Source organism: Myotis yumanensis, unplaced genomic scaffold (genome assembly GCF_028538775.1).
Source record: "Myotis yumanensis isolate MYYU_CA2020_CCGP unplaced genomic scaffold, mMyoYum1.0.hap1 SCAF_15, whole genome shotgun sequence".
Lineage (NCBI taxonomy): Eukaryota > Metazoa > Chordata > Mammalia > Chiroptera > Vespertilionidae > Myotis > Myotis yumanensis.
Window position 1 is genome coordinate 22,838,070 of NW_027223766.1, and position 8,763 is coordinate 22,846,832.

The window sequence follows — 8,763 nt, forward strand, 5'->3', positions numbered from 1 at the left end:
GATGCAGATCCTGTGCTCCTCCGAGTCACTCCCCGGCCAGGTGTGCCTGCCCCTGGTTCCCTCGGAGAGAGGGCAGCGCGGGTTCCCAGGCCTCTGGAATCAGCAGCGGGTACGGGCAGGCCGGGGAGGAGATGCCGGTTCACTAATTACAAGGTGGATGTTTACGTGGAGAAGAGGGAGGTAGAAAACCCTTTCCCAACAGAGGTTGGGGGCTACAAAATAGGCAGAAGTTGGTGTTTTTTTCTGTTGTGTTTTTAAGAAAAAATGGAGGGAGCATGATGGGGTGCTCCATAGCAATGTCATTTTCACTTGGAACCCCCTGCAGAGAGACCTCCCTTCCCAGCCTGGGATGCGGTCCCCCCCCCCACCCCGCCACCCCCGCCGCCCCCGCCGCCCCCAGCTCTTCCCGGCTCTGGCAGGGCCCCATCCTGTCACCAGCGGTCCTGCTTCCTGTTTGTGTTGCTGCTTTGTTGCTTCCTGGCGGTCACCCCAGCCCGCCCTTCTGCTGAGCCTCCGCCCTGAGACTGGCTCTCTTCCCAGTTCTCTCTTGTGCTTGCAAATCTGTCTCTGTCTCCGTGTACACCCCACGGTCTTCCAGGATCTGTGCTGGCCCTGATGCCTGTGCCACCAAGCCCGCCGGGTGAGGGCTGGCCTCTCACACATGCCCCCATTCTCTGCGGACCCCATTCAAAAAGCATTTTGGCATTTGCTATCTCACCTGCTCTTTCCCGTTCCTTTGAGGAGGGGGAGAGGGTTGCTGCCTGCATTTATTGATAGAGAACGAGGTCCAGAGAGAGAGAGACTGAAGCACTGAGTGGTCCAGGAAAGGAGCAGGACCCGTGCTCATCCCATCGGCTCCTACAGGCTGATACAGGGGCAGCCGCCCACCCTGGGCCCCGTTCCTGCTGCACACTGAGCCCTGCATGCACTTTTGCATGCCATCCACACCAGCACGGTGCCAGGTAGGCGTCATGAGTGTTATTTTAAACCATGGAAACGGAGGCTCGCAGGAGCTTTCGCCTCGCCCGGGGTCATGCAGCTGGCACATTTGTCTGACTCCTCTCTGCAGGTGCCCCTGAGCTTCCCCTACACACCCTCACTTCACCCAGGTCTCTGCTCAAGTGCCACCCCGCAGGGGCAGCTGCTTGAGATAGATTGCTCTGTCTCAAACAGCGCTCTGTCCCTCTCTGTCCCCTCGCCATCTTTATCGCTCTGCGGAGCCTTTATCACTCCCGGATACTGTATACACCTTCACTTGTCTCGCTGTTGTGACCATCCGTGTGAGGTCAGGGACTTGGACTGTTTTGCTCACTGCTCAGTCTTCCTGATGCAGGGTGGGCACTTAATAAGTATCTGTGGGAGGAAGGGAGGGAGAGAGGAAGAGAAAAAGGGAGGGAAGGAGAGAGGGAGGGAGAGGCGAAGAAGGCTGTGTTTCTTTTCACCTTGAAGCTAAAATACTCATGTTTGGCCAGGTTGCCAGAAATGAGAGGCAACAATCCCACCTACATATGAAAAGCTCAGGCACGAGGTGGCCTTGTTCAGGATTCTACCACAAACCACAGATAGATTTAGGACTAAACCATCCAATTCTCTGCCTAACAAACTAAGCCACTGCCAATTATCCTGGCAGTGGCTTCCTGCACCCTGTGTCTAGGAGCTGCTTGCTGAGCTTGCCTGAGCGCCTCCCCGTGTGCTGCAGAATTCTCGCCTATGCACCGCTAACCCAACTACCTACACTCCGGGGGCTCCTGGCAGCAGGTGCCAAGCCTGTGCAGTTGACCCCTGTGTCGTCTGCACAGAACACAGTAACCTTACTGCTTCCCTCTGGCCCCGCTCCAGATCCACACTTTTTTTAAAAATCAAAGCATGTAATTCCTATGTTTGCCTTGATGCTGGGAAGTAGCCCCTCCCAGTGTTCACTACCCCTCATGCTTAGAGGATCCAAGAGGAAATGTTTGGGCCGGGACCCCACTAGGGCCCCCTCCAGAGTAAGCCCCACTAGAAATCCCAGGAGTGTAACAAAGCCCCTCAGAAACGCTCTGTCTTGTGGGACCTTGACCTTATTCCCTCCGAGCTGCAGAGAGCTGACCAGGGAAGGAAGACAGCAAATCTGCACGCCCATACCTGCTCTGCCTCCGGGCCCCAGGAACAGGCCTCAGCAAAAGTCAAATGTGAGGCAGCAAATCTGATGGGAGACTAGACCGAGGTAAGCACTCTCCCTTCTTTATTCTTTTCTTTTTTCCTTTTGGCAAATAAACTGAACAGAGATGAACCCCAAAGGCAGATCCAGTCTAAACTCAAAGCTCGCACTCTTCCTAACCATGGTGGCCCACGGGGCACCCAGAGGACACTATACTGCAGGTGGTGGGTGAAGGGGCTGTGGAAGGTGAGGCAGTTTTGTATCAGCTCCGAGGAGATGGGCATCTGGATTGGACTAGAATCCATGTTAAAAGTGAATTAATTGGAGGTTCCAATGTGCTTTGAAGGGTAAAAAGAAAGGAGAAATCACAATTGACAGAATCACAGTTGAGAATATCAAGAAAGATTTCATGGAAGAAGAGGCTTCTGAGATCAATCCTAGAGGAACAGCAGGGTTTTAATAGGCAAAGATGGTGTGAAGGGCAGTGCCTGGAAGGAGGGGGTGACTGCTGGCGAGAGTGGGAAGGGCTGGCTGGGTGGGGCAAAGGCTGCATGAGTTTGACTGAGTTTGGCGAATCTGCCCAGGAGTTAACAAAAGCTAAGGCTGCAAAGGAATTAGGGTTCAGGAAACTTGTCAAAGGATTTTGCACTTAATTTAAAAGACAAAGGGGATGGGATACTACGGTTGTGTTCAGAAGAATAGGATTCTTTAACATTTTATTCCATTTAAATTAGTGTAAATTCAGCTCTAAAAACTGATATTTGATTTAGAAATTGGAAATTTTTAAGGTACGTTTGGACAACTTGGTTTGTGAATCCTCGTTTATGAAAACTAAATACAGATTAAGTATGTCTGATGAAACGTAACTTCCAAATTGAGATGTACCCTAACTCTGAAACATACTGGTTTTGATTACAATATATTTTTTTAATCATCCTGACTTGGATTACACTTTGTAATGATAATATTTTGGTCTTCTTGGGTTAATTTTAAAATGTTATAAAAATTAAAACAAAAAGAGGCAGGGGTAGCCATGGAAGGTCTTTGAGCTGGGCTGTCACGTGATTAAGTTGCATAAAAATAATAACAGCAACAACAATAACAATTCTGAGGAAGTGTGTGAGGCAGATAGCAAGGAGGAGAGTCTAAGACAAGCAAGTCCCTCGGGAGATTTTTTTAATGGCTACTCAGAAATAACCTGAGTCAGAGACGAGGAAATATGCCCTTCACCCCCCAAACATGGCTTGGACATGGAGTCCCTGTTCTTAGGGATATTTCCACTGAGCTAACACCAGCCTTTAATCACTCCCCAAATACTTCACAGTCAGGAAAGTTCTGGGTTCTATTGGGAGGGGCCTGCTACTGTGAAGGGTCAAAGGGGACCCTAAAGGATCCTGGACCAAACCTGACCCCTGGTCTGAACTGGAGGAAAACCTGACAAAGTCTGTTATTGCCTCTCGGGCTGGAATTTACCATTGGAAATGCAGCCTTTGTCACTGGCATAAGAACTGCTTTGCATTTGATGACATTTTCTTCGAAACAGTGTGAGAAAACCTTGACGTTTTTATTAGAAAATCCATAAAGCCCAAACAAATGGTTCCATGCTGCTTTGCCTCATTCTTCATAGGTTCATCAGCAATCCATCATCCCTCCCACTCGCCTTGAACCCATCAGCAACGACGTCTTGCCCATGAACAAAAGGACTACCCAGAGAAGCCCTTTCAACCTTAGTTGTCCTTTGCCCCTCAACTTTTACCCCTTAAATCAACTACAATCATTCCGTTTTCACTGGCACCTTTCCTGAAAGGCGAAACAATGTTGTCACCTCCTTCCAGAAACTCTTCCGTTATCTCTCAAGACACTGAATTACAGAAGCTTGACCTGCCTTCTCTTGAAGTTAGAGATGGAACTCTTTCTCTGGTCGACCTCTCATGTGATTAAACTTCCAGTTTGAACCAAATAATTCAGAGAGAAAAAATAAGTCTCTCTGAGATGGCCTTTCGAAGGTAACCTACCTCACTTTCAACTCTAGTGCATCCACACTTACTCCTCTATCTGCAACCTCCTACCTATGTCTTCATTCTCCCTAAAACAAGCTGGTGTTGGACTTCCTCTCCCCCACCTTCACCCCGGGCTTTCTTCCCTGCTGACCCTCCTCCTGTCTCTACTGCCCACCCACCAGGGCAGCAGCTGCACATTGGGATCTCAAGCATGCGCACTGCTGCTCGTCGTTGGACCCTGCCACTCTTTTTGCATTTCTGAGTGAGTCAGATGCCTCTGCCAATACCATCACCATTTGGGTCTTCCTTGCTTCTCCGCCTAGCTCCCTCTTGCTTACTCTGGTTAACCATCTTTTCTCTGTGTTTGGTGTTCTGCTCACCTATCTACTTCTTTCTTCAGCCAAATTTGTTAGGTAATCACGGTTGGGCAAGGCATGTGTTGGCATGAGTTTTGGCTGATGGGGTTTTCATTTAATCCTTATGATATCCTTACGATGTAGGGAGGGTGGAGATCATCGTTGGCTCCCTTTTAAAGATGATAAAAATGGCCCTAGCTGGTTTGGCTCAGTGGATAGAGCGTTGGCCTGTGGACTGAAGGGTCCCAGGTTTGATTCTACACAAGGACACATGCTAGGGTTGCGGGCTCCATCCCCAGTGGGGGGCGTGCAGGAGGCAGTGGATCAATGGTTCTCTCTCATCATTGATGTTTCTATCCCTCTATCCCTCTCTCTTCCTCTCTGAAATCAATAAAAATATAAAAATGGAGGCCCAAAGAGGGCAAACCCCTTTTGTTAGGCTCCCCAGCTCACAAGGGTGAGACCCATATCTTCAGCCTCCAAGTCCCACCTCTCTACTCTACCCCACCGTTTCACTTCCTCATCGACTGGTATGCTGCATTCTCATTTCTGATTTCTGGCCTCTCATAGCTCTCATCGTTCCTCGGCTTGGCTCGGCTTCACCTGCATCGCTTCCTCTCCTCTCCGTCCTCTGCCCGAGCTCCTGGTGCACAGGACCTGCCAGCCAGCAGCTCTGCACACTGAGCTGAGAGGAGCAAGGCGGTCCTATGCCACCGCAGAGCAAATTGCCTGGTTTGCAGGAGCTCTTTAGAGCATGTGATCTGGAATGCTGTCATTGGTTGTCCTCATCCTCTCTGCCCCCTGCCATGTGGATCTCACACACGCCCATCAATACCCTAGGACACCGCCACTTACTGGCAAGGCAGTCTCCTGTGTTCCCAAACCACCACGGACTGCCGCACGTTGGAGGCCCATCTGTGGGTTTTTCTCATCCTCAGTGTGTTCTGTAGCACTCCCTGGGAGCAAATAGACACGGTGGGGGGGGGGGGGGGGGGGGGTGGGGGGGGTGGGGGGGGCTGGTACAGGCTGATTCCAGCAGCTCAAGGAACTACCTGCGCCAACTCAACTCACCAAGTGAGACAGTCAACAAACCTGTGCTACAGGGGAAGGGAAACGCTGCCAACAAATAAAAAATAGACTGCTTTGTCCTGGTGTGTTTTCTTTTTAACAGAGACTTTGGGGGTCATATTTATTGATTCCTCTTCAAGACCAGAAACAGACCCAAATAGCAGGAAGCTCAGTATTGCTCTAAAACACACACAGTAGTCGGGGGCAGGGACAGTAAATGGAATTCCTTCCGTACCCCATGCCTGGCAGGAATTCTTCTTGTCTCCTAATCCCCCTCCCGTGTGACAATAGCCAAACCAGGCAGGCACAAAGAGCCATGGCGGAGGTGACACCTCCCTCCTGGGACCTCACTCCACGGACCACCACCGCCACGGGGAAGCTCCTTTGTCTTCATATGAAACTTCAAGTATCGTGGTAGTGCATGTAGCTATAGAATTAAGGTCAGATAAGGTCACCAAATAAGGAGAACTGGATTCAAGCTTGAGGACAACCCCGGGTTAGGCAGGAAGCCAGTAGGCAGTCGGGGAGAGCTAGCGAGCCAGACCTCCAAGCATGACAGCACCTCTCCCTCTGCCTATCCTCCTTTCAAATCCCTGCCTACCAGCCTCAGCACGCTCAGCACGAGAGCAGGACCAGCCCCTCTCATCATGCCTATGTCCCCCCTCAGAGAGCACTCAGGCACGAGTTGCTACATGGATTCTTTCTGTGGGAGATGATGGGCACGTCACACTCTCAGTGCCTCTGCTTTTTAAAAAAAGAAGATAAAAAGAAGAGGATGCCTTCCTTCCAGCCTATTCCCACCATCCCACCTTCCTACACACACACACACACACACACACACATTCACACTCTCACCCAGAAGCACCTTGCAGGCTAGTAAGCAAGGGTGCTGTAAGGTCCTTTCCAAGAACCCTGCATAAATATTGCAACATCTTTTGACAATGACCACATGGCTACTTAAGGTGATCTCGTGTTGTTTAAAAGAGAAAGTCATAGGTTATTCTCAGCTCCAAGAGAGAGCACTTGGCTGTAGCTTGAGTAAAGGGGCAACCTCATCTTTCATTGGTGCCCAACTTCCACAGGAGGTAGAGAGGATGGCTTGACCTGAGCTGGGCACTGCCCATCGCTTCAGGAAGCCATTCCCTTCCCAGATGGGCCGCCAGGGAGTTGTTCCCATAGCAACATGGAAAGTTGACCATGGATGGAGACTGGGAAAACTGGTGGTGGGCCACCCTTCTCCCCATTTGATTTTATTCTAATCAGCATGGATTTAACAAATGTGTAATATATATAAATCATAGATATAAATGTATAAAATTTGTAGACATCTGCATAGTATATATATTTTTTGTTTGCTCGTCCCAGACACTGAGACTGCATTGCCCTGTAGACCTGTATTGTAGGCAAGGATGTCCCACAATCATTTCTAGATGTTACTAGTAAGTGCCACGACTCTCAGGATTCCCAGCATGTCTGCCCCCTCTCTGAAAGCTCTTTGAGGGTTTCCTGTGACTAGAATTTCCTGAGCTTTCACTCCGTCCTTGCAAGCCATCTGGCCTCTCTGCACTGCAGCTGTAGTCGGCCCTCCCCCGCCCCACACACCTGAGCCTTCGCCATCCCCCACCTGAAGCAAATCCATCCATCAAAACTATCCAAAATTGCAACCAGAATCCCCCCCCCCCCCATTTCAGAATTAAATGTTTTCTTTTGAACCTCCATTAAGTTTCATTCTTAATTTTTTTTTCTTAAATTCATTATTTATCCTCTTGGAATATACATTGCTGTACAATGAAGAAAAAATTTAATCATTTTGCCCAATTAGCTGAGGCCACGTGCCTCAGAGGTGTGCCTCTTGGACATTTATAATTGCCATTAACCAGGAGAGCAGAGGAGGTCAGAGGTAGAGGCCTTGGAGGGTCAAAGGTAGCAGGTGACCGTACATTGGCTTGAGAGCCACTGTCTGCTTTCTCCCCAGAAGAAAGGTAGGTGCCAACTAGCAAGTCCTTGCTCGCAGTCATTAACCCTGGACAGAGGGACATTTTGAGTGACAGGGAGCCAGCAGAGCACCACTCAGAGGAATGCACAACCGGTGACGGCATCTGTGGGATGCAGGAGGCTGCACACAAGCAGAGAGAAGACAGAGGAAAGGCCCCGTAGCCAGAGCTGTGCAGCTCTGAAAGCAGACGGGGGTGGGCCTGGCCGTGGGATTTTCAAGAGAGCTTTTTTACTTTTCTTATCTTTGGAACCAAGTAGCTCTTTCTCCCTCTTTCTTCATTTTTACAGCTGTTGATGTGCTGCTTTTGCTTGATTTTGCCTAATTGAAGAAATACTGAAAGGCTATTGTGTAAGATCGTGCAAGCAACCCAGTAGCTCAGGACAGATGTGCCTTTCTTCCTGAGATGACAAGGGTGATCTTGTGCTCCAGTGATACAGGGCATGTGACCAGTAAGAACAAAACCCATACAACAGAGATGATGTCCTAGAACCCCTAACAATATGTGGCCTAAGGAGATTTACCAAATCTATTTTCCACTCAATAGCATTATAGCCCAAACAAATAAACAAATAAATAAATTCTTAGCTCTCCACTTATTTGCCCCTTGCCAGCAGTAGACAGGCATAGAACATCAGGAAGGTGTGCTGTCAAATCGAAAAAAATAAATCCCGATGGCCAGTTCCGCCAAGTCAGAGCAGCAGGCCCATCCCCTTCATGAGCCACATATCCATCATGAAGGACTGCTGTCCTTCTAGAAAAAGAAATGAGGACACGGACTGAGGGAAGAAGACCATATGAAGACACAGGGAGAAGGCAGCCGTCTACACGCCAAGGAGAGAGGCCTCAGGAGAAACCACCCCTGCAAACACCTGACGTCAGCCATCCAGGCTCCAGAACTGTGAGAAGATAAATTCTGTTGTTTCAGCCCTCAGCCCGTGGGACTTTGTATGGCAGCCCTCTGAGGCTAATGCGTCTCCCCAACAGCCTGCATATTCGGGTTAGAAGCGAAGACCGAAGGCGCAGGGGTGGAAAGGAACTTGTCCGGAATTAGAAGGATGAGGCGGTAGAATGGGAAGGACACCCCATCTCCTGGCTCTGACTCAGGGACTTTGAAAAGTTTCCCAGCCCCTGAAGACAGAGGGAGCACTGGACAAAATGTCCCTTCCCCCATCCCCCGCCTCTGGGCAGCTCTAGAGAAGTTAT

General features: G+C 49.7%; 1 long non-coding RNA gene across 1 annotated transcript; it reads left to right on the forward strand.

Annotated features, from left to right (window-relative positions):
• Nucleotides 1-802: 802 nt before the first annotated feature.
• Nucleotides 803-4,263, forward strand: LOC138993149 (uncharacterized). The gene is made up of 3 exons (XR_011468234.1): nt 803-962; nt 2,081-2,206; nt 3,768-4,263. It is a non-coding gene; the product is annotated as an uncharacterized lncRNA (long non-coding RNA).
• The last annotated feature ends 4,500 nt before the right edge of the window (nt 4,264-8,763 follow it).